A 27,924-nucleotide genomic window follows, 5' to 3' on the forward strand; every position below is an offset into this window, starting at 1 on the left:
TGACAAACCCTCAAGAATTCAAAGAAAAATATTATGAAGTTCTGAAGAACCTTATCTTTAATATATTAGTGATTTTAATGATTGAAAAGATTCAGATGAAGCTGGGGGCGGAGCCAAGATGGCTACAAGAGAGCAACATTTCTTAGAAGCTCTCTCATAAAACTTCCAAACTAAGGACTCTAACTAAACTTTTGAGAGATAGAACCCACAGAGGGACCCAGCGAGGCAGTTATCCTACTCAAGGTAACCTGGAAAAGAGCGGAAAGGCTCTGCTCCCAGGGGTCAGAGGGGCAGCCCGCCAGAGGGGTGGCCCACCAGAGCGAAAGGACTTCAGCCTCCTGGAGGCAGCCCCAGGGCACTGAGAGCCATGGCTCACAGCAGCAGGGGAGTCTTCTGAGCTACACCCCAGGGAGCACTGGGCACAAAGTGGGGGAACAGCTGGGGGACCTCTGCCAGAGTGAGCACGTGGAGCCCAGCACTCAGGGCACACAGGGAGAAACATGGTCTTTCAGCAGCCCAGATCCGGGAACAGAAGCAGGCAGAGCCAGTAAGCAGGAGCCCCCAGGGAATGAGACCATTGATCCTAGGGAGGGGAGTGAAGAGAGAGACTGCAGAGCTCTGTCCTCTGCCCCTTGAACAGGACTCTGGAGTTCTGACCACATTCAGATCCTGATCAAAGTCTATGCCCCCCCCCCCCATGGAACAGCAGGGCCCCCTCCACCTCAGCCCTGTGGCAGAGGGGGGCACATATGGTCATTCACAGACCAAGAGGGAGGACATAACCTCACATACTGAGACCCTTGAGGGAGTGTCCAAAAAGCTCAGGAAGCACCCCTAAAACAGGCTCAGGCTGGGAAAATGAGCAAGCAGAGAAACAAGAGGAAGACCATTGGAAAATATTTTGTATATGAGCCCAAGAAGGATCAAAATACTCAGTCTGAAGACGAGGAAGCACAAGCTTCTGCATCTAAAGACTCCAAGAAAAACAGAAATTGGGCTCAGGCTATGAAAGAGCTCAAAAAAGACTTTGAAAATCAATGAGGGAGATAGAAGAAAAACTGGGAAAAGAAATGAGAGAGATGCAGGAAAAACATGAAAATGAAGTCAGCAGCCTAGTCAAGGAAATCCAAAAAAAAAATGCTGAAGAAAATAGCATGCTAAAAACCAGCTTAGGTCAAATGGATAAAACAGTTCAAAAAGTTATTGAGGAGAAGAATACTTTAATAAGCAAAATTGGCCAGATGAAAAAAAGAGATAAGAAAACTCTCTGAGGAGAACAAATCCTTCAGACAAAGAATAGAATTCAGGGAGATTGATGAATTTACCAGAAATCAGGAATCAATACTTCAAAACCAAAAAAATGAAGAATTAGAAGAAAATGTGAAATATCTCATTGAAAAAACAACTGATATGGAAAACAGACTTAGGAAAGATAATTTAAAAATTATTGCAATACCTGAAAGTCATGATCAGGAAAAGAGCCTTGACATCATTTTCAAAGAATTACTACAGGAAAATTGCCCTGATATTGTAGAAGCAGAGGGCAAAATAGAAATGGAGTGAATCCACCGATCCCCCCGAGAAAGAGATCCCAAAAAACCAACCCCCAGGAATATTATAGCCAAGTTCCAGAACTCCCAAGTCAAAGAGAAAATATTACAAGCAGCCAGAAGGATACAGTTCAAATAAGTCACACAGGACTTAGCAGCAGCTACATTGGAAGCTCATAGGACTTGGAATATAATATACTGGAAGGCAAAAGAGCTTAGTATGCAACCGATAATCAACTACCCAGCAAAGCTGAATGACCTCTTCCAGGGAAAAAGATGGACATTCAATGAACCAGGGGAATTTCAAATGTTCCTTTTGGAATGGCTGGAGCTGAACAGAAGGTTTGATCTTCAGATGCATGACTCAGGTGAAGCATAGAGATTGGAGGAGAAGGGGAAAATATGAGGGCCTTAATGATGATGAACTTCATGTATTCCTGCATAGAAAAATGACACTGATAATACTCATATAAACCTTCTCAGTTAATAGAGCAGGTAGAGGGAGCTTTTATAGTTGAAGAACAGGAGAAAGCCAAATTTGAAGATAAAATATGGTGGAAAAATGGAGTCAATAGAAAAAAAGGGAAATGTAATGGGAGAAAGAAAAAGGAGAGGGGGAATAGGCCAAGATATCTCATATAATAAGTTTTTTCTTTATTAAAATGAGCTTTTGCAATGATATGGAAGGGGGGAAGGTGAGGGGGAATGAGGGAATTTTCACTCTCATCAGAGATGGCTAGGAGAGGAAACAGCATATATACTCAATGGGGTATAGGCATCTGGAGTAAGAAGGAGTGGGGGCAGGGGGAAGGGGGGTAATGTGATTGATGGAAGAGAGGATGGACCATAGGGGGAGAATGGTCAGATAGAACAGATTTTCTTTCTTGCTTCTTGCAAGGGGCTGGGATTGGATGGCCTGTCCAGCACCATAGGGCCACCTGGATGCTGGGCCTAAGGGGTGGTATGGGGGCTCGGGGTCTCTTGGCCTCAGGGCCAGGGATCTGTCTGCTGCACCACTCAGCTACCCTACAGCAGAGTCATAGTGAAAGGAGAGAGAAAATATAGTACATGGTAGTGGAGAAATACAAAAGGAGGGAGTTGTGCTCAGCAATGGCAATGGTGGAAAAATATGGAAGTAACTTTTGCGATGGACTTACCATAAAGAATGTGATCCACCTGCAAAAAAAAATGATTCAGATTATCAGACTTGGAAGAGATTTCTTGGGAGGAATGGAGTTGAAAACAGCAATAGCAATGGACACCTACTACTGAAGATTTGCTCATCTTCTGACCTTCTCATCACAAACCCTGTCTTTCATTTACTTAATTGCAATGAAACTTTGTGAATGCATCCTTCCAGCAAATATGGACATCCAATCGACTATGTCATTGTAAGGAGAAGAGACAGTCTCAAAGATAATGCGTGGTGCAGAGTGTTGGACTAATCATAGATGCATCCTTTCCAAACTACGTAATCATGTTCAACCCAAGTGGTGACCCCAAGGCAAAATTACTAATAGAAGAATTAATGTCAAGTCTTTAGAGTGCCTCTCTGAGGAGGAACAGTTTGTTGCTAACTTGGAGGGAAAGTTGAGTCAACACACAATTGCCAACAGTGGACAAGAAAAAGAGTGGACAAATTTCAGAGATATGGTATACAGCACTGTATTTGCTTCTCTGGATCAGAACACTCACAAACATAAAGGCTGGTTTGATGAAAATGATGGGAAAATACAGAAGCTGCTAAATGTAAAAATGAGAAGTTCACAGGGTATGCCAAGAGAATAGTTCATCCATTTCAACATTTATGGCAACATTTATGGGGGCAGCTACGTGGCACAGTGGATAGAGCATTGGCTCTGGAATCAGGAGTACCTGAGTTCAAATCTGGCCTCAGACACTTAACAATTACCTAGCTGTATGGCCTTGGGCAAGCCCCATAACCCCTTTGCTTTGCAAAAAAGCTAAAAAAAGGCAACATTTAATTCCATCAAAAGTAAAGTACAAGTGAATCTTAAACTAGTGCAGAAATCTTGGCTTAGCAAGACCACAGATGAAATTCAATTTTATGCAGTTAGTAACAATCCAAAGTGCTTTCATTATGCCCTAAAGGCTAATTATGAATCAAAGACACATGGTGCATCTCAACTTCTCAGTGCTGATGGAGTCACATTGTTTAATTTTAGGGATATAATCCTAGAGAGATGGGATAAACACTTCCCTAGTGTTCTTAACAGACTATTATCAATCAATATATGTCAATGACAAATTACCTCAAGATGAATTCAATCTCTCATTCAAAAACTGACTGAAATGTTTCAGAATATATGGTCTACCCCAGAAATTAAAGAAAGCCTCCATAAAATATAGAACATATAAAAGCAAATAGAACTTAATAGCTGCTAAATTACTTGCCAGAATCATTCTCAATAGACTGATTCTTCACCTAGAATTTGATCTCCTACCTGAGAGTCAATGTGACTTCAGAAAGATGCAAAGACATCTCTAAGAAAAATGATAAAACATATGTAAATCCGACAAGCACCTTTGATACCATCTATCAGGTATGAAGACTTAGGGAAAATTATGTCAAAATTTGGTTGCCCAGAGAATTTCAGCAATTTGTACATCAATTTCATTATGGTATGCTTGATGAGGTTGTGAATAGTGAATGATACTCTTATGACTTTCTGGTTACCAATGGAGTGAAACAAAGCTGTGTACTTGCTCCCATATTTTTTAGCATGATTATCAAATGCCTTCACTGAAGATAAACACAGTATCAAAGTCAGCTACCCCATTAATGGTAAACTCTTCAGTCTGAAATGGTTATAAGCCAAGACCAAGGAGTAAGTGTTGGCACAAGATCTTCCATTTGCAGATGACTATGCATTCAGTGCAGCCTCTGAAGTGGAGAGGCAACAAAATATGAATCAATTCTCTATTGCTTGTGCTGTTGGACCATTACTTAATACCAAGAAAGCATAGACATTCTATCAATCAGCACCACACCTGCCCCTCCATGGAATCAGTGATTAGAGCAAAAGGAGAAGTTTTGAATATTGTGTATAAGTTAAATTTACTTGACAGTGTACCTTCCAGGGAGGTACACATCAATAATGAGGTTGACACACACATTGCCAGGATTTAGAAAGTTTGGAAAGAAAGTGAGAGGGGGGAAATATTAGACTATAAAACTGAATGTCATTGTACTGACCTCATTTCTGAATGCCTCTGAAACCTGGGCAGTCTACTAGTGCCATGTCAGAAAACTGAATTGCTTCCATTTAAATTGTCTTAGGAAGGTTCTGAAGATAACCTCCCAGGAGATACCAGGCACTGAGGTTCTTTTTTGAGTTAACCTGCCAAACAATCAAATTTTACTAGAAAGACAGCAACAATGAAGGTCTGCTCACAATGTTAGAATGTCAAATCATATGCTTGCCAAAAAGACTATTTTATCTAGAACTCAAACATAGCAAGTGCTCACAAGGGGTCAAAAGAAGTGATACTGAGACACCCTAAAGTTGTCTTAAGAACTATAGAATTGATTGTTCTCATGGGAGACACTGGCACAAAAGTACACACTATGATCCACCCTCATCAGAAAGGTGCTGTGCTCTATGAGCAAGGCAAAATTTGAAGCAGCTTAAAGGAAACATGGGATAAGTAATTTAGAGTAACCACCTCAGGTGTTCACAAGGACTATTTGTGCCTGACCTTTGAAAGAGCATTCTGAACTCATATTAGTCTGATCAGTCATAATCAGATACATGTTAACTTTTCTCTAAGATAGTGATATCATTTTGGTCTTCTTAGATAACAAAGGTCAAGTATCAACCATCATGCACTTACATATGCACACATATATATGCATATACATGAAAGAAAAAAAGATTTTTCAAACTTTGAAGATATATATGTACATATATATATATGAAATGCTGACTATTATAATTATTATTCATCATTTAAAAATTAATAGGATTATAGATATTGTTCTATGAATTTGAATAAGTTCCATATATATATATAATGTGTGTTTGTGTGTGTGTGCGTGTGTGTGTATGTTTGTGTGTGTGTGTGTGTGTGTGTGTGTGTGTGTGTGTGTGTGTGTGTCTGTGTATCTTGGTTTTACTAGAAAATTTTTCCCCAGGTAATTTTTCCTTTTGAATTTGTTTTGTTCATACATAATCATCTAACTTTGTCACAACAAAATTTTAGATTTTATCTTTTGTAATACTCTCTTTCTTTTGTTCAGTCCTGAACAAAAAAAAAACTACTCTTATAATTTTTTTTGTTATGACTTTTTCTGTCACTTATCCATTTGTGGTTTTTATTGGTTATCATGTTTCAGTAAAACCAAATTTCTCCTGTAGGATTTTCTAAATTTCTGATTAGTTTCTGGGAATAATGACTAATCACTAAAGGAACTAGAAGCTATTTTGTTTTATTGAACTCTAAGCTGCTAACTTATATTCACTTTTATATCTTCTATACTTTATGTTTTAATCATAAATGGCACTATTTCTTAACAAGTACCACATCAAATTTGATGTTTTAATGCATGGTATAATTTGGATGATAGTATTGGTAGGCTTCTTCTCTTTCTACTTCTTATTTAACTACTGACCTTGCAATTCTTTACCTTTTGTTCTCCAGATTAATTTAAATCTTATTTTAATTATATGTAGAAACAATAATATCAGTATAATTTTATTAATATGATTTTGAGTAAATTGATTTGGCATTTTAATTTTGACCATTTTGATGCATTTTTAAAAGTTCAATTAATATATTCCATATATATATATATATACATACATATATATATATATATATATATATATGGAATTTAATTGGAATTTCTCCATATATCTCTTTTGTTAGTGTACAAAAGTGCTTAAGATTTATGTATATCTATATATAGACAAATTCTTCTAGATTATCAAATAGTTTCAATGAATTTCAGTTGTCTTTTTAGAATTCTCTTTTATATTTTTCTATATCTGAAAATCATGATTTTTCCTAATTATATTATTTTACTATAATTTCTAGCATAAGAATATTTTTAAATGTCTTGCATAGTTCCTGTTACATAGTATATAAAATATAAATCAATGTCAGCTACTTCACTAACTAGCTAGATGATAGACATGGCAGTAGTAGAAGTAGAGGTAGCAGCAGCAGTACTTGTAGTAGCCATTGCCATAGTAGTGGTTATAACACTTGTAGTTATAATGGTAGTTGTAGTTGTAATAGTAGATGTTGTTCTTGTTCTTTTACTGTTCTCGTAGGGGTGGTGATGGTGGTAGTGGTGGTGGTGCTGGTGGTGATGATGAACATTAATTGTCTCCAATACAAATAATGCTGGTTCTTTGATTTAGATAGATACTAATTAGAAAATCAAAGCTTTTTTTTTACTGTTTCTTAACAAAAATGCATTTTTAAATATTTTTTCAAGACATTTTCTGAATATATTAATAGAATCATCCATTATTTTCTTTTTATTAATACCTACTATGTTTATAGCTTTTTCTGTATTTAATTAATTGTTCACTTATTTCATAAATCCAATGATGTCATGAGGTATGATATTTTCAATAGGTTCGTTTTTTTAATTTTAAAATGTATGCATCAATATTTATTAGGGATATTGATCTCTAATTTGATTTTTTTTCTTTTGACTTTCCATAGTTTTCTTTATTTCATCAAGTCCTTATTTGTATCTTAGGAGTAACTTGGCAGCATCTCACTGAATGTCCATCTTTTCCCCTCAAAGATTATGCTCCATTTTCTGGGTGGGTGATTCGTGGTTGTAATCCAAGCTCTTTTACCTTCCAGAATGTCACATCTCAAATCCTTTAATGTGAAAGTTACTAAACCTTGTATTATCCTGACTGTGCCTCAACAATCCTTGAATTATTTTCTTTTAAATGACTGACTGTTTTCAATATTTTGTTTTTCATTTGGGATTTCTGAAAGTTGGCTATAATATTCCTCAGAGTTCTCATTTTGGAATCCTTTTCAGGAAATGATGGTAGGAAATTAAGGCAGTTTTCCTGGATAATTTTTTGAAAGGTGATATCTGGATATTTTTTATTTGATTATACTTTTAAAGTAGTTCAATAATTTTTAAATCATTTCTCCTGAATCTAATTTCCAAGTCAGTTGTTCTTCCCTTGAGATATGTCACTTTGGCTTCTATTTTTTAAATCTTTTAGATATATTTTATAATTTATTGATTTCTCATAAAGTCATTAGCTTCCATTTGCTCAAATATATCTTTTAAGCAATTATTTTCTTCAATAAACTTTTGTATCTCCTTTTCCATTTAGCCAATTCTACTTTCTAATGATATTTTCCTTCAGTAAAATCTTATGCCTCTTTTTTCTATTTGACTTGTTAAAGCATTTTTTTCCTCTTTGACTTTTGTACATTTTGCCATTTGCCATTTTCTGTTTTATAAGGTGTTACTTTCTTCAGTATTTTTATCTCCTTTACCGAGTCAATGATTTTTTTAAATGATCTTCTTGCATCACTTTCATTTCTTTCCAATTTTTCCTCTACCTTGCTTACTTGGTTTTCAAAATGCTTTTTGAGTTCTTTCAAAATCTGGGACCAATTCATATTTTTCTTGAAGGTTATGAATGTAAGAGTTTAGACTTTATTATATTCTTCTTAGTGTATTTTGATTTTTCCTTGCTACCATAGTGGCTTTTTATGCCAGATATATTTTGTCTGGTGTTTGTTCAATTTTCAAATCAATTATTTGACTTTTAAATCTTTGATAAAGTAGAACTCTTCTTCCACTGAGAACACATTGTCCCAATCTTCAGATTTTTGCACAGGTGTGTTTCAGAGCTACCCTTAGGGACCTGCATTTTCTCAGTTTTTCTAAGATGTTCACTATCTCCAGGCCTGTGCCCTGATTAGTGAATGTCCATAAACACTGTCCTCTGTCCTGGAATTGTGAGGAGGGATCCCTGCTCCCAAGGGACCATGAGCTCTGATAGGCCAATGTTCCTTCTTTCCCTAGGGTCACCACCCAAGACTGTGACCTGTATCCAAGTATGACAAATCTATAGATTTCTCCCTCAGAGGTAGCAGGGAAAATCCTTTAATCTCCTTCTGATCAGTTGTTCAATCAATCCCTTTACTTTATGTGGGTTCAGAGATCCAGAAGCAACCACTGCAAATAGCTACAAAAATCAACCACTGCTATTTCAATGAGTTCCAAGGTCAACTGCTTTTTTTCTGGGACCAGGTCTGCACTGGAAGCCTGGACTGTGCTCTCCCTCATATATGCATGACATGCCACTCTTGCTGACCCTCTAAGTTGTCTTTGGCATCTGTGGGTTGTAAGCTGCCCACTGCTACCATTGACCCAGTTGCCCCATACTCTGTCCCAGTTTTCAGGGGTTTGGTATAACCCAAAGAGGCTTTTGCTGGACTGTCTTCCTCTCTTATCTTGGTGCAAAAGACATTTTTTGATGACACTCCAAGCTATCATGGTGGAAAATTATTTCACTTAGTTGCTTAATGAGTTCTGCCACTCCAGAATTTGTCTAGAGTCATTTTTAAAGTTATGCAGAGTAGCTTGGGGAAAAACTCAGGCAAGTCCCCTGCCACTATCATGTCATCTTGTCTATACCTCCCCTGATATCCCTTTCCACTTTTTAATATTCATTTCATTCTGCATGACTCTCTTTGTTTCCTGCTTCATGATGGTAGAAGTGTCAGAACAGAGAAGGAGTATGCAGGGGATTTTTTTCAAAGTACAGATAATGAGACTTGGCAACTGATTGAATACAGAGTTTGAAAAACAATATGGAGTCAGAAATCAGGGATGATTCCTGGGTGGGAAGTCAGGATCACTGGAAGTATGGTGATACTTTCAAGAGTAACTGGGAATTTAAGAAGAGTGGAAAGCATTAGAGAAAAGATCCAGTTTTGGTCATGTTTGATTTTAAGATGTATAAAGGACTACCAATTTTAGATTTCCCATAGTTGTAGATATAAAACTGGATGATGGGAAAGAGGTTAAAGATCAGCACATATATCTTTGAATCATTTCCATAGAGATGCTTAATTCAGTCCATGGGGATTAATAAGATAACAAAATGGCATAATATAAAGGTAAAAGGAACAAAAAGATCCATGACAGAGTCTTGAGGGACACTCATCATTAGTTGACATGACTTGAATGAAGATTCAGCAAAGGAGATTGAGAAGAAATGAGAGTTAATATTTTGGAACATGTGGGACTTCATAAATTTTTAATTGTTTCTTCTGGTTATAGTCCTAGAATTGGAATTGCTGGATCAAAGGGAATGAAAATTTTTTTTTGCTCTTTGGTTATAGTTCCATGTTACTTTCCAGAATGGTTGGATACCTTCACAACTCTATCAGCAATACATCAGTGTCCCAATCCTCCCACTACTTCTCCAGAATTGATCATTTTCCCTTTTTCTCATCTTAGTCAGTTGTGATGACTGAGGTGAGACCTCATATTTGTTTTCATTTACATTTCTCTAATCAATAATGATTTGAAACATTTTATCATACATGTATATATAGCTTTAATTTCATTTGAAAACTGTCTATTCATATCCATTGATAATGTATCACTTGGGAAATGATTGTAACCTTATAAATTTGATCCAATTCTCTATATATTTTAGAAATGAGACCTTTGTCAGAATACCTAGTTGTGAAGATTGTTTCCCAACTTTCTGTTTGCCTTATAATTTTGGCACTATTGATTTCATTAGTGCAAAACTTGAATTTAATGTAGTCAAAAACATTCATTTTGCAGTTTATAATGTACTCTAATTCTTGTTTGTTCATAAATTTATACCCTTTAATTAGATCTGATAATTTATGGTGTTGCCCATTATATCTAAATCTTGTACCCATTTTGACCTTATTTTGGTACAGGATGTGAGATGTGATTCTATGCCTAGTTTTTGCCATCCTATTTTCCAAATTTTCCAAAAATTTTTGTCAAATAGTGAATTCTTATACTCAAAGCTGATGCCTTTGTGCTTGTAAAACAGTAGATTGCTGTAGTCATATACTGTGGTTTCTTTGAATCTGTACTAATCAACTGATCAATTACTCTGTTTCTTAACCAATGCCAGGCAGTTTTGATGTCTGCCCCTATATAGCAAAGTTTATCTGGTAGAGCTAAGCAACCTTCCTTTATATATTTTTTCATCAGTTCTCTTGCTATTCCTGACCTTTTGTTGCTCCAGATTAATTTTGTTAATATTTTTTAGCTCAGTAAAATAATTATTTGGCAGTTTGATTGGTATGACACTGAATAAGTAATTTATTTGTGTAGAATTGTTATTTTTAGCTCAAGCTAACCATGAGTGAGTAACATTTTTCAAATTATTTAGATTGGGTGAGAAGTGCTTTATTTGGGTGAGAAGTGCTTTATAATTGTGTTCATACAGTTTCTGTGTTTACCTTGGGTGTATATTCCCAAGTATTTAATTTTGTTTACAGTTATTTTAAGTAGAATTTCTTTCTATCTTTTCTTCTTGGGCTTTGTTTTAGATATATATATATATATATATATATATACACACATATATATAATGCTGGATGATTTCTCTGAATTTATTTTATATCCTGCTGCTCTGCTGAATATAATTATTCCAAGGATTTTTTTAACATGATTTTTTCAGTTCTTTAAGTATACTATCATATCACCTGTAAAGAGTGAAAGTTTTGCTTCCTCATTGATAATTCTGATTCCTTTGATTTCTTTTTCTTCTCTTATTGCAACAGCTAGCATTTCTAATACTATAATGAATACAGACTTCCAGCCAAAATGGCAGTGAGAAGACAAGGCACTGTTATAACTGTTCTTTTTTCCCCTCAAACATAAGATGAGAGAAACCTCTTAACAGAAATTCAATCAACAAAATCCAGAAAGAGAAGCTAGGAGGAGAATATCTACCAAGAAGGTATGTCTCAGGGGACTGTGGGTGAACCAGGAGACTAAAGCAGAGGATCAGGGTGATAGCAGCTGGGGGCAGACAGAGGGCCAGTCTCAGTCATAGAGACTTCAGTGAGTGAAGAGTGCAAGGTCCAAATTTATCTGCAAAGTCTTTGGTAGGAGCAGAGGAGCTACGGGAGGGTAAGTTCCAGCACAGAGTCTCAGAGCATAGCTGGAGAGCAACCAGCTGGGGCAGGAACCTGAGCTTCATGCTCTCAGCAGAGTCCTTTGCCCAGAACAAACAATAAACAACCTATCCCCCAACCACCACCACCCCCATCCAGGCAACAGAGTTCACTCAATGGGAAGAGATTAACTCCCTCCCCCAGGGCCCAGCCCAGTGTTCAATGTCAACTCAGACCCTGCTGCTGAGGATTTCACACACTCCAAAGAAAGAAACCCATGCCCCCTACTGTCTGGCCCTTGGAATTACTAAGTCATGTGTACAAAGCCTCTAGGATCTTCGAAAGCAAACCTCTGAGAGAAAGCTTCCCCCCACCACCAACAAAAGATGAAAAAAGGCCAGAGAAATACTTAGAAAAGTCAGATTCCAACCCAGAGAGATCTAGCACTGCTGAGGAGAATATGAATTGGTCTCCAGTCCAGAAAGATTTCCTTGAAGAAACCAGGAAGGAGTTTAAAAATGAATTGGAAAAATTGGGAAAAGAAACTCAAGAGAAAATTAGCACATTGCAAGAGAAAATTAACATCTCACAATAAGAAAACAAATCCTTGGAAAATAATTGGACAAATACAAAATGAGAATAACTCTCTCAGATCTTCATTTGGGCAAATGCAAAAAGAAAATGATTTTCTCAAATCCTCAATTGGGCAAATGCAAAAAAGAAATGATTCTCTCAAAACTATATTTTGGTAAATAGAAAACTCCTTCAAAGATAGAATGCACAGACTGGAAAAGGAATTGCAAAAGAAAAATGAAGAAAAACCTTCTCTAAAAAAAAAAGAATGGAATGGGTGAAAACTAATGATTTAATGAGCCAAGATTGAGTTAAACAAAACCAAAAGATAGAAAAAATAGAAAAAAGGTAAAATACCTTGTCAGCAAAAGCACTAACCTCGAGAACAGATCAAGATGGGAAAGCTTGAGGATTATCGGCCTTCCTGTAAACATTGAAGAGGAAAAAACCTGTACTAAATATTACAGGATTTAGTGATGGAAAATTGCCCTGATACCATGGAACCAGAGGGCTAAATAGTTACTGAAAGAATATATCAATCTCCTCCAGAAAGAGATTCTAAAATGAAAACACCAAGGAATTTTATGGCCAAATTCCAGAACTATCAGATCAAAGAAAAATACTTCAATAAGCCAGAAAGAAAAAAAATTAAATGCCAAGGAGCCACAGTAAGGATTACACAGGACCTGGCCACAGAAACATTAAGGGACTGAAGGGCCTGGAATGAGATATTCTGAAGAGCAAGGGAGCTTGTAATGCAGCCAAGAATCCACTATCCAGCAAAGCTGAGAATTCTCTTCCAGGGGAAAAAGATGGATATTTAATGAAATGGGAGATTTCCAAGATTTCATGATGTAAAGGCCAGTGGTAAATAGAAAATTTGGACATCAAACAGGAGGCTCAAGAGACACATGAAAAGTTAAAAAAAATGCTATCCAATAAGACAAAACTGGCTATATACCCACTTGGGAGAAAGAATCTCTTGAGAATTGTAATTCTATTAGAGAGTATATACTTAGCCAGAAGTGATGGACACTCATGACTTTTCTGTGACTCAGATAGAATGATTTAAAAACTATACCTCCTTAAAAAGGGGGCCAGCAAGGAGAAGGAAGGTTAAAGGGAGACTGAAGTGGGGTAAATCTCATTACATCAAGAGGCATTAGAGACCTATTATAATTGAGAGGAAATAGGGAGGAGGTGAGAACCACCTCAATCTTCATCTCATAAGACTTGGTTTAAAGTTAACTGAGACACATTTAGTTAAGTTAAGAAACATCTTACTTTTCATGCATTAAAAGGGGAAAAGGGGAGGGGGAGGGGAGGGGGATAAAGCAAAAACTAACAGAAGGATGGGAAAAAGGGGAAATGGGAAAGGGGAAAAAGGGGAAGGGTGGTGATATAAGAGGGCAAACACACTGTAAGTGGTAGTATTCAGAAAAAAAAACACTGGGAACATGAATAAAGGGGAAAAGGGGAAAAATACAAACAGAAGGAAGATAGCATGGAGGGCAATAAATAGTAATTATAGCTTTGAATGTGAATGAAATGAAGCCTCCCTTAAAATATAAGTGAAAAGCAGTGTGGATTAAAAAACAAAATCCTACAGTATGCTGCTTACAAGAAACTAATTTGAAGCTTAGTGATACATCTAGAGTAAAGATAAAATGTTGGAGCAAAATATATTTTGCTTCAGTTGAAGTGATAAAAGCAGGGATAGCAATTCTTATCTCAGTCAACTTAGCTGCAAAAACAGATAACATTAAAAGTGATAAGGAAGGAGAATATATCTTCCTAAAAAATACCAAAGACAATAACATAATTTCAATACTAAATATGTACACACCCAATGGGACAGCATCCAAATTCTTAAAGGAGAAGCTGAAAGAACTACAGTAAGGCATAGATAGTAAAACTCTACTAGTGGAAGACCTCAAACTCCCACCCTCTGATTCAGATAAATTGAATCATAAAATAAACAAGAAAAAAGTTAAGGAGGTAAAGAGTTGGTTGGAAACCCTAGATATAATAGACCTATGGAGGAAATTGAATGAGGATAGAAAGGAAAGTGCTTTATTTCCTGCAGTACATGGCACTTACACAAAAATTAACCATGTCCTAGGACATAAAAACCTAATGATCAGTTGCAGAAAGGCAGAAATAGTGAATACATGTTTCTCAAATCATAATGCAGTAAAAATCATATGCACTACTGGGCCAGGGAGATATAGACCTAGAACTAATTGGAAACTAAATAAACTCATTTTAAAGAATGAGAGGATCAAGCAATAAATTATAGATAGAATCAATTTTTTCATCCTGGATAATGAAAATAATAATAAAACATACCAAAAGGGAATGTCCTTCAATTGGGGAATGACTTAACAAACTGTGGTATAGGTATGTCTTAGAACAGTATTGTTTAATTAAAAAGCAGGAGGGATGGGAATTGAAGGAAGCCATGAAGGATTTCCATGAACTGATGCTGAGCAAGATGAGCAGAACCAGAAAAGTTTTGTACCCCCTAACAGCAGCATGGGGGTGATGATCAACCTTGATGGATTTGCTCATTCCATCAGTGCAACAACCAGGTACAATTTTGGCCTGTCTGCAATGGAGAATACCATCTGCATTCAGAGAAAGAATTATGGACTTTGAACAAAGACCAAAGACAATTACTTTCAAATTAGAAAAAAAAATTATATTATTATTATTATTATTTAATTTTACTATCTCATACTTTATTTTTTCTTTAAGGATTTTATTTCTCTGTCATCACATACAACTGAGATCAATGTATAACATGAAACCAATGTAAAGACTAACAGAATGTCTTCTGTGGGGCTTGGGAGAGAGAAGTAAGAATGAGGAAAAATTGAAAAACTCAAAATAAATAAAATCTTTCTAAAAATAAAGGATAAATGACACTAGGAAGGTAACATTTTAACTTTCAAAGGAGACTAAAAATGAGACAAAAGAAAGGAGGATAACCAGTAAAGAGTAGTGCCATGAAACATAGTGAGAATAGAGCATCAAGAAGGAAAGAATGATTAACAGTTTCAAAGAAAAAAAATACTATTTTGAATAGTAAAAGTGATAATGACCATCCTTGTTTCACCCTGATTTTATTGGAAATGCTCTGAGTTTAGTCTCATTACACATATTTGTTGATACTTTTAGGTAGATGCTCTTTATTATTTTGAGGAAAACATTTATTTCTAAATTTTCATGTGCTTTTAATAGAAATGGATGTTGTATTTTATCAAAGGGTTTTTCAGCATCTATTGAAATAATCAAATGATTTCTGTTAGTTTTGCTATTGATATGTTCAATTATGCTGAGAGTTTTCCTAATATTGAACCATTCTTGCCTTCATGGTATATATCCTACCTGATCATAGTGTATCCTTGAAATAACTTGTTGTAGTATCATTGCTAAAATTTTATTTAAGATTTTTGCAAAGTATTCTTTTTAATTTAATATTTATTCTCATTTTGTACAAATAATGTTTTTTACATTAATAAAATATTCTTGTTTAAGAGTAAATGAAATACCCCCCTCCCCCATAAGTATAGATTTGCTTGAGTGATAAAGTAAAGGGGAGAGAAAAAAAATAAAATTAAAAAATAATAGTAATAATTGTAGTTATGGTCAGGTGGCGCAATGGACAGAGCACCAGCCCTGGAGCCATGAGCATCAGAGCCCACATCTGGCCCCATACACCCAACAATCACCCAGCTGTGTGACATGCAAGCCACCCGAACCCCACTGCCCTGCAAATACCAAAAAAAAAAAAAGAGAGAAAACAACCCCCCCCAAACACAAATAAAATAGTAATAATAACAGTAGGGGTGGCTGGGTGGAGTACAGAGCATTGGCCCTTGAGCCAGGAGCGCCTGAGTCCAAATCCGTCCTCAGATACCCACACTATGCTCAGACATGCTGCTATGCGGCCCCAGGCAGGCCACCCAGCCCCATTTGCCCTGCACCCCCCAAAAATAATAATAATAAAAAATTTGCTTGAGTCTTTGTTCTAGCACCAACAACTCTGTTGCAGGTGGATCACATTCTTTATGATAAGTCCTTTTTTTGCAATAGTATTCTTTAAGGAGATTTGCCTGTTTTGGTTCTTTCTGGCTAGGTATCAGCACCATGTTGGTATCATAAAAGGAGTTTGGCAGAATTATTTTTTAAAATAGTTTATGTAGAATAGGAATTGTTAAATTTTTAAATTTGACAAAGGGATGAAAGAGGAGATAGTAATGCAAAGTATCTGAGTGATACAAGATGAAGAGGAGGGGAAAAGGGAGGAGGCTAATATTTTTTCAATAAAATTTGAGACAAGGTTTTCACATTAGATGTGGGGAAATGAATCATGAGATTTTGAAAGTTGAAAATGTTTAGAAAAGCAGTTGTGATGAGTTGCATTGTTAATTAGTTAAGAGAGGTATAGAAAGGATATGCCTGTTGCTTTCTGAGGACCCAGATAAGAGTGCCCAAAATATAAATGTACTTAGTCAGTTGATATTGTTTTCAAGATTTTCTCTAGCTTCATTATCAGCACATGAAAGGGAGAAGAGGAAGTAGATAATGGCAATATTTCAAGTTTGAGATTCTGGAAGAAATGATAGGTCAAGGGGTCATGGGACTTCAGAGAAGAGAATGTTGTAGAATTGAACTATTTCAGCAAGGGGTCAGGAAGGGGAATTGAGACATGGAGTCAGTGTGCAAAACTAAATATATACATATGTCTGTGTATAAGTCATAGACACACACACATACACACACACATACACACACACTAAAAAGATTGATAGCTTTAGATATGTTTTGAATTATTAAAATTTCATTTCCTTTATATTTGAAATCTTTCTACTGATTGCTTGTAGAACTTATTGTAACTGAATTGAATAACTAAATTTAACCATTATATATCTTGGAGTTTGTAGACTTTTTCCCATTTGGGTTATTTATAGATTTTAGTCTGATTGCTTTTTCATTCTTTATGTTCAGAATTTCTAGACAAATCCCTTCTTTTCATTTCCTGCAATATGTTATTGAAGTTTTTTAACTTGTCATATTATTCCAGAAGACCTAAAATTCTGAAGTTGTCTCTATGCATCGTGTTTTTAGAGTCAGGGAATTCTTCTTCCATAAAAGCCTTGTTTTCTATTAATATTTTTTTTTGCTTTTCTTTTTCTAGATAGTTCTTCAGTTCTATATATTTGCATTACCAGTCTATCATTTCCTCTTTTGTTTCTTTACTGAGATGTTAGATAATGAATTCAAGTTCATTCTACATACTATTTGTGCTGTTTAGACCATAAATTCTGCTCTCATTATTCTCATTTCCTTTTTAAATAATTCACAATCAATTTGTTGTATTTCCATATTTTGCTCAAATTTCAGAGTCCTCTATCTCCTCAATTATTGAATCAATTCCCTTTGTTAAATAGCATCTATTTATAGATACCTGACCTCTACTCTTCCTAAATCTGGAAGCCACATTCCCTATTGGTGTTTTCCTCATTGATTTGTTTGTTGATATTCAAGATCTTTAAGTCTTCTTCTTTTGGAGTTTTTTTGGTAATTTCAGTTATTTCCCCCCTTTATATTTCCCTTATTACTTATTTTTTTCACTCTGACTCTCTGCCTTCTGATGAGGACCTTCTTGGTCTGAATCACAAAGGATCAACTTCCTCAAACTATGGGCAATTCATAATACACCATTTTTCTACTTTGAATTTTTTGGTGGACAGAATTGACCCCAGCTAAATTTTAAGTACTCTTCCCCTGCCTCCCCACACACATTGTGTCTTGTCCTGAAATCCTATCAGTGTTCCTCTGTTCTTTAATTCTTTGTCTTGACATCAATTCAGAAAGCAGTCATGATGGAAGTACAAGGATTGATTTGTGAAATTGATGTCTCTGAGGTTCTGAGATGAAGCAATTAGTGGGATGCAGTGCTTGTGAGCTCTATTTTTGACTCACATAAAAGTCCTGTTCCTTTCCCTCAGTTCCTGGATCTCCTGCAGAGGTATTTTGCATCACAGAATACCATACAAGATAGTGTTGACTGTGTAGTCTCAGTTAGCTCCCATAATCCAGAGCAGGATAAATACATCCTGGCTATCCTGTAGTGGTCTGATCAAAGTTCTAAAGATGAACTGGGATCTATATAACACAAGAAAGAGGGAGGGAAGAGAAAGTTTTGAGGTTGGTTACATTATGGGTGTGTAAATCAATATAACCTTATTGTCAATATTGTTTAAACTTTTCTTGCCCTTTCCCTCCTTGTGAAGACCCTTGTTACAAAAAATGGGTGGTTGAAAAAAGAATGTATTTTTCTTTTTTTTTTACATTTTATTTGTTTTCCAATTATATGTACCCATAATTTTTGGCAAGGCTCTGAATTCTACAATTTTTACCCCTTCCTCCAATTCCCCCCCAATAGAAGGCTGTCTGAGAGTCTCTACATTATTTCCATGCCAAACATTTATTTAAATTGAATGTTATAAGAGTAAACATAAGAATAAATATAACCATCCTCCCCCCTGCCCCGAGAAGATGAGAAACCTCATGAACAGAGAGAAAAAGAGCAAGAGAAAAAATGTACTTCAGTGTGTGTTCAGATTTAAATGTCTCTGTCACTGGGGTGAGTTGCTTTCTTTATCATAAGTCCACCAGAGAAATTGCTTCAATATTTTTCTAACAGTTGCTATTACTAGCTGGAGCTCCACTCTATTTCTTCCCACTTTCATTTAGTCTTTTTTCTCTCTCTCCTTTCATCCTGGCTTTGTCCAAAAGTGTGTTGAATCTGAGTACCCTTTCCCTCAATATTCCCTCTCTTCTATCACCTATCCCCCCTTTCCCTCCCACCATTCCCTCTTATCCCATCTTTTTATTCCCATCTTTCTCCAGGCCATGATAGATTTCCTCATCCTATTAAGTGTGTATGTCATTTGCTCCCTGAACCATTTCCTATGAGAATGAAGACTCACTCATCCCTCCCCTTCACTCCATTTAAAAAGCTTTTTCTTGACTCTTATGTGAAATCTCTCTGCTTCTTCTTCACCTCCTTTCCCCTTCCTCCAAGTACTTTACCCATCACCCATTGGCTCCATCCCTTTACCACATCAGACCATTATGTTCTGCTCCTTCCTATGTCATGTCTATATATGCTCCTTCTAACAGAGCTTATAAATGAGAAAGTTCATATGAGTTATCAATACCTTCTTCCCATGCAGGAATACAAACAGTTCAACATCATGAAGTTCCTCATAGTTAGTCCCTCTCTTCCACTTCCGCTATGGTTCACCAGAGTCCTGTACTTGGAAATCAAACTTTGTGTTCAGCTCTGGTCATCTTGATAGGAAAGTTTGAAAGTCCCGTTTCATTGAAAGTCCATCTTTTCCCCTGAAAGAGGATGATAAGTTTTGCTGGGTACTTGATTCTCAGTTGTAAACCATGATCTTTTGCCTTCCATAATATCATATTCTAATCCCTATGAGCCCTTAAATGTAGATGCTGCCAGATCCTGTGTAATCCTGACTATGGAGCCTCAGTAGTTGAACTGTTTGTTTCTGGCACCTTTTAGAATTTTCTCTATGATTTGGGAGTTTTGGAATTTGGCTATAATATTCCTGGAAGTTTTTCTTTTGAGATCTGTTTCAGGGGCTGATAGGTGAAATCTCTCATTTTCTCTTTTACCTTCAGCTTCTAGGATCTCAGGGCAATTTTGCTGTATTATTTCTTGAAAAATGAGGTTTAGGTTCTTCTCCTGGTCATGGCTTTCAGATAGCCCAATAATTTTTAAATTATTTCTTCTGGATCTGTTTTTGATGTCTGTTGTTTTTCCAAGGAGATATTTCACATTTTTTTTCTAATTTTTGGCTTTTTTGGAAGAGATTTATTTCTTGCTGATTTCTTGCAAGATCATCAGCTTCCTTTAGTTCCATTTTGCATTTGAAGGAATTATTTTCTTCAGAGAGTTTTTTTTTAATCTCCTTTTCCAGCTGGCCAGTTCTGCTTTTTAAGGCATTCTTCTCCTCATTTGCCTTTTGTTTCATTTTTTTCTATTAGGCCTAAGCTGGTTTTTAACATGCTATTTTCTTCACTATTTTTTTGCATATCTTTCACGAAGCTTTTGATTTGGTTTTCAGGATTTTTCTCCATCACTCTCATTTCTCCTCCCAATTTTTCCTTCACCTCCCTTAATTGCTTTTCAAAGTCTTTTTTTTTTTTTTTTAGCTCAACCATAGTCTGAGCACAGTTTCTATTTCTCTTGGAGATTTTGGATATGGAAGCTTTGACTTTGTCATCATCTGAGTATGTGTTTTGATCTTCCATGGCACTAAAGTAATTCTCTATGGTCAGATTTTTCTTTTTCCGTTGTTTACCCATTTCCTCAGCCCAAGAATAATTTACAGCACTTCCAAGGCTTTGGAGTTGGGGGGGGGGGTTTAGGACACCCCACTGGGATCTTTATTCCTCCAAGGTCTTACGTTCTCTAGCCTGTGATTTAATATGTAGAAATATAGATGACCACAGCATTACATTCTTCCCTGGGCTATAAGGAGGGATACATCTTGGTTACTTTTTATATAAGCCCAAAGGACAATATCTGAGTATAGGCAAACAGCAGAGTTCTACCCCAGGGGAAGCAGAGAAATCTCTGCAGACTTCCCTTACTGTCTCTAGGCTGCTTTTTCCTGATTCTCACTGCAGATTCTGCAGCTGTGCTCCTCACTCCACACTCACCCAAATGCAGCAGAGTTCTCTCATTGCCCCTTCAAGCTTTTTCCAGTGATCTCTGGGCTGAGCTGGGCTGGGCTGCTCTGCAGCTTTTTTCCCAACCCCCAGTCCTACCTGTAGAACTTTTAAGTTATCTTGGACTGGGAAAATGTATCACTCAGTCTTGCTGTGGGTTCTGCCCCTCTAAATTTTGGCTAGAGCCATCCTTTGTTTTTTTTTTTTTTTTTGGCAATTCAAATAGGGTTAAGTGGCTTGCCCAAGGCCACACAACTGGGTAATTATTAAGTGTCTGAGACCAGATTTGAACCCAGCTACTCCTGATTCCAAGGCCAGTGCTTTATCCACTATGCCACCTAGCCACCCCATCCTTTGTTTTTTGGGGGATTTGGAGGGTCAGGGTGCCTGGGAAGTGCTTCCTTCAAGTTGCCTTCTTGGCTCTGCCCCCAAGAATGTGTTTTTCAAAAGTGTACTTTGCTTGATGAAATTTGCTTTCCTCACCCCTATCACTTCTGAGTGCTCTTCTATTAGCTGAGACCTCAATCATAGACTCATGCTCTTTTTTCCTATCCTTTCTAGTTTTTTAAATTTATTTTTTCATCCATATGCACATGTATATTTTTAAATTACAAAATTTCCTTTCACCCTCCTTTTCCACACCATCCCCTCAGTAGTGAACAATCAGGTTAATATTGGATATACATATGTTTGATAAACATCTTTTACAGATTAGTCATTTTTAGTATGAGGAATTAGAATCAAGGCAATTAGATTCATAAAAGATAAATTTTATGAAGTGTTTATCAGATTCTAAAGGGTGTATTTTTTTATTTAGTCTTATTTTTCTTCTTCTAGATAGGCATAATATTGTCCATAGCTGGTCTAATAGGGTTGTCCTAGATTTCTGAACTGCTGAGATGAGTTGCTTCCATCAAGGTTGATCATCTCACAATATTGTTAATGTGTACATTGTTCTCTTAGTTTTGTTCCCTTAGCTCAGCACCAGATCCTGTAACTCGTTTCATGGTTCTCTAAATTCTGCCTATTTATGGTTTCTTATAGAAACCATAATATTTATATACCATAACTTGTTCAACCAATTCCCCAATAATGTACATTCCCTCAATTTCTAATTCTTTTTCACAACAAAAAGATCTGCTATGAATATTTTGGAAGATGTGGGATTTTTGCAAATTTTTATGATTTCTTCGGTATATAGGCCTAGACCTGATGTTGCTGGGTCAAAGGAAATGAACATTTTATTGCTCTTTGGACATAGTTCCATATTGCTCTACAGAATGGTGCTATACCTTCACAGCTCCACAAGCAATGCATCGATGTCCCAATCATCCCACAACTTCTTCAACATTGATCATTTTCCTTTTTCTGATCTTGGTCAATCTGATAGCTATGAGGTGATATTTCAAAGTAGTTTTAATTTTCATTTCTCTAATCAATAATGATTTGGAACATTTTTTCACATGATTATATATATATATATATATATATATATATATATATATATATAATTTTAATTTCTTCATTTGAAAACTGTCTATTCACATCTGTTGACCATTTATCAATTGGGGAATGACTTGTAATTTTATAAATCTGATGTAATCCTCTATATATTTTAGAAATGAGATCTTTATCAAAACTCTTAGTTGTAAAATTGTTTCCAGCTTTCTGCTTTCCTACTAATTTTGGCAACATTGATTTTTATTAGTGAAAAAACTTTTTAATTTAATGTAGTCAAAAGCATTCAATTTGCAGTTTTTAACATACTCTAATTTTTGTTTGGTCATAAATTTATCCCCTTTTCAAAGATCTGACAGACAGAGTATTTCTTGGTCTATTAATTTATCTATGATGTAGCCCTTTATGTCTATATCCTGTACTAATTTGATCTTATTTTGCTATCTTTCTATCCTTTCTATCTTTAAATTATTTTTTGTATCTACTCTCTAAGTTTAGACTGGTGTTTTTCTTTATAACTAATTTTTTTTTGAATTCCAATTCCTTCATTTCCCTCTTCTCCACTCTCCCATACTGTCTTAATTCTATATTGACTTGAATATAGTCATCTTAGCATTTCAAATCAAACTGAGGTCCAAGTGATGTTTGTTTTCCCCTTAAACCTTGCACTGTTTTTATTTATTATGTTCTACTTGATTATGGACATAGAAAATTCTTCCACCCTCCTCCTTCCCCTTCAGAAATATTGTTTTTTCCACAATTTTCCTTTTTTTTGCTTAGTACATCAAACCATGATGAAACCACTGATATGTCCTTTATCTTATTTGATTCACTTTTTGAACTCTAATAACTAATTTCTAAAGACCACTTGATTCATTTCCCTTTGTTACAATGAAAACCCTTCATCGGTTGCTTCTATTAGCTAATTTGATTTATAATTTTATTATCTCATGAGTCCTTTATTTAATTTTATATGTATTTCAAAATACCTATTCACCTGTTTTCTCCCACCTAGGGAATTATATGAAACCCTCACTTTCAGTTAAGATCATTTTTTTCTCCTATAAAATTATACATAGTTATACTGAGTATCTTTCTTTTTGTTGTAAGGCTATATTTATTTTTTGCCTTTGAAAATATCATATTCCATAATTCCTTTTTGTTGAACTTTTGCCAAGACTTTTGGGATCTCTACTATGGCTCCTTGGTATTTGAACTATATCTTTTTGGGTCCTTGAATCTTCTGTGATCCAGAAGCGTTTATTTTGTTGTTTTTATAATGTAGCTGAGAGCTTTTATTTTGTGGTTTCTGGGCACTTTGTTCACTTTTTCTTTTGGTAAATTTCAATAGAATTTCTTGACAAATTCAAAAAGTATGCCTTTCATTTTCTACTTGGTTGTACATAGGTTTCAGATAGTTAAATCATTTTAAAAGTATCTGCTTTGGGGCAGCTAGGTGGTGTAGTGGATAAAGCACCGGCCCTGGAGTCAGGAGTACCTGGGTTCAAATCTGGCCTCAGACATTTAATAATTACCTAGCTGTGTGGCCTTGGGCAAGCCATTTAACGCCATTTGCCTTGCAAAAACCTAAAAAAAAAAGAAGGAATGAAACTTAATTTTTAAAAAAGTATCTGGTTTTAATTGTTCTTTTACATTTGTTTTTTTTTAATGTGACATAGTTTATATTTCTTCTATATTTTTCTAAGATTTTGTCTATGTTTTAATGTTTTGTTTTGATTGCTTTCTTCCTATTTCAAGTTTAATAGACTTAAGACTGCTGTTTGTTTCTGTGGCAATTATAGATGTGATATTTCTGCAGCTTCAAAAAACATTTTCTGGGTTTAGCTTCTATGAACTATCTAAAAGCTTCGTATGTTTCAGATTGACTGAACTTTCTCTCTACTGCTTCACTTTCTCCCCAAGAGTTTCTATCCTGTTACTTGCCTGTGATCTGAATCAATGTTACATATCTGAGAAGAAATCTGGAGGCCTGCTCCCCTCCCTCTGCTCTTTCTTCTCATTTCCTGTTCTGTTCACTTACTTGTGATCTGAATTTATAATTTCACTGTTGTGTCAGAGCAACAAGACTTCCACTTTGCTTTTGATTCATAGTTCTTGTACTGGTCCCTTGCTTATTCAGTAAATTGTTTATCATGAAATGATAGCAAAATGACTCATTGCAGGTTTTGTTGAGTATTTTTTCCCTTTCTCTTGATCACTCCTTAATCTGGTGATCTTCCTAAAGCTGTGAGGAACCTTGGCAGGACTGAATCCTACTGATTGACCATCGTTGCCTATTCTAAAAGCAATTAGGGTTCCACAGAGTTAGGTGTTAGACCAACAGGAAACTTATTCTTTCATTTCAATGTCTTATTTTGTTATGAATAATAAGAGTGTTTTGAATGTTTACTCTAAATGTCAATTGGTATAAATGTAATTTTTTTTGGATTGTTGTCATTAGTATTAAAAAAAACTAGGCACACTCATTTCACAGAATGCTTACAAGGATACCAATAAAATAATGAAATTGAAAGAACTGTGAAAATGATCAAAATGACAGATTCTCATTTTCATTATTATCTGATTCAAAAGCAAACTACCGAGGTGCCAAAAAAATTTACTAAATTTATTCAAGAAGCATTCATTTAAAAATTTTAATATGTGCCAAGTGATATTTAAAGCTCTGGAGATCCAAAGACAAAAAGAAAGAATTCCTGCTCTCAAAGTGCTGATATCTCTTTGATTCTTTTAAGATGTACTTTGGTCCCTAATTTAAATCTTTCTTAAATATTTCATCTACCACTGTTAATATCCTTAAAAGAAGAGTTTAAAAATCACCTTATTCTTAAAAGAAAAATTGTATATAGAGTTTGTATATATATATATATATATATATATATATATATATATGTATATATGTGTATACATATATATGTGTGTATGTATATATAAGAAATATTTCACAAAAGATTTTTATGTTGATAGGTTGGATAATTAAACTTCTGTGTCTTAATCAAGCAAAAATGACTTTCTGTCCAAAAGAGAGGGTTCTGTACTCCAAGAACAAAATAGAATTGAAATAGCTCATAGGAAACAAATGATGAACCAGTGTAGAGTACCCATCCCACGTGTTCATATGGATTATTTGTGTCTAACCAGTGGTAGAGCATTCAGAGATCATGTTGGGGTCATTGGTCACATTTGGACCACCATAAATTGTCTCAAATACAGTGATATTATTTTGGTCTTCCATAACAAAGAACCAATCAACCAATTACTAAAATGCTTGGTACAAAGACTGGGGTATATTAGATGCCTAATAAATGCTTATTTCTTCCCCTTATTGACTTGAAGAATATCTTTTATTTTATTCTTAAGTAATATTTTTGGATAAGGTTAACATGTGACAAGCAAACGATTAAGACTTTAAACATTTTTGTATAATTAACTGAATCATTTCATCCAGCATGTCCAATTAAAACCTTAAAATTTCAAAATTCTTCAAAATATGCATGTTATAGGAGTAAAGGCATTTACCAAAATTATTGCATTAAATAAAAAATAACAAGAATTATGAAAAAATTACATTGACCTGAAATTACACCTTTTATGACTGTTAGTTGAAATTGCATTCAATTGCTTATTACTTCAAGTTATTCAGTTAAATCTATATTCTTAGGTCGCTGTTTTAAATTAGAGATCATATTTTTCATATTTTCATGAAACTACTTGTGTATTTCCTGATTTCTCCAAGCAAATTTATGTAAACTGATTTTTTTTGCTTTTTTTCAAAAATCATAAGAACATCCCAAATTATATGACCTCATTTCTGAATTTGCTTACATTATATCCAATAAATATAAATAATACTGCATTTGTGGCATTTTACATCATCTACAGGCTTTGACATTATAGTGCAGTAGAGGGCAAAAGATACAAGTACACCAAACTCCTAAACTCATCCTGTTATATCCTTTAACTAGGAATGTGGGGCAAACATTGCATTTTTTAATTTTTTTCATTGAAATTATGAAAAAAAATTAGTAATGACAAAAGAGTACTAATTGTTGGGGACAGAATGGGACTAATAGAGATATCAAATGTCAACCAGTCAATTAGCTAGTATTTATTAAGCATGTAATATATATGCCAATCATTATGTTTAATACTGGGGACCTAAAGAAAGGGGGAAAACTTCTGCTGTTCTCAATTAACTCAGTATAAAAAACATGAACCCAATGATTTACAAGAAAGCTGTATATTAGATAAATTGTGCATAATCTTAGATAAAAAAAAAATTTAAGAGGATTAGGAAAATCTAGCAAAGTGTGAAACTTTAGCTTAGATTTGCAAGAAGCAAAGGGATCTACAAGCAGTAATGAGAATGACTATATTACAGGTATGGGGGAGAAAGTCACTGAAAATTTAAGTGATAGGGTGTCATACTTGGGAACAGCAAGGAAGAGAATGTCATTTGATTATAGAGAAAGTAATATTTTTACAACACTGGAAATTTAAGAACGGGTTAGATTATGAAGCACATTGAAAGTCAAACAAAATTTTACATTTGATCCTGAAAGTAGTACAGAAACACTGAAATTTATTTAATGAATATGTATGTGTACAAGGGTAGATAGTTGTATGTAACACTCAGACTTGGATATTAGGAAGATAAATTTTATGAATAAGTAAAGCATGGATTGAAGTGATGACTTGAAACCAGGAGTCTATTGCATTAGGCCATATATGAAATGATGTGGCACCATAATGGTGTGGTAGCAGTGTCAGAGGAGAGAAGCAGCATAAACACAAGATACTACGAAAGGAAAAACATGATTTCTACTAAGAAGTCAAAACATGGTTGAAGAATTTAATACATGAAAATTCTCTGCAGGGAGGATCAAAAAATTAAGAAATTAAAAGGAGCAGATTGTATGGCAAGATTCAGGCATCTTTCAGTTATGTCATCAAGTTGATCATACTGATAGCATTGAGGATCTTTAGGACTTCAGTCAGACAATAAAACTTGTTCATCTTTTATCTCATCAGAAGGAAGTTGGTAATTTCTATTTCACACAAGTTATATGACTGTGTCTAATGTATTCTGCATAGGCTGTGAGGGGATGATCAGAAGGGCAAAGGCAAAGAATTGAAGCAACTCTATGGTAGAGTTTATCAAGGGTGATTTCAGAACCTGGTTGGGGATAAAAAGCAGGCAATGTCAGAATACAAAAGAGTCAAAAATATTGTTTCAATTTCATCTTTCTTTCAAAATGATCTTGTCTTCAACAAATCTTATTTTCCTTTATATCAACATCTAATTTAATTATAACCAAATGACAATGGATAAATGCAATTTGGTAATGTTCTTGGAGAAATCTCATTACCACTCTTCTTGAATCCATTGCTATTAGTTTTTCTATTAGTCATAAGTTGCCCA

This window comes from Macrotis lagotis, chromosome X (genome assembly GCF_037893015.1).
Source record: "Macrotis lagotis isolate mMagLag1 chromosome X, bilby.v1.9.chrom.fasta, whole genome shotgun sequence".
NCBI lineage: Eukaryota > Metazoa > Chordata > Mammalia > Peramelemorphia > Peramelidae > Macrotis > Macrotis lagotis.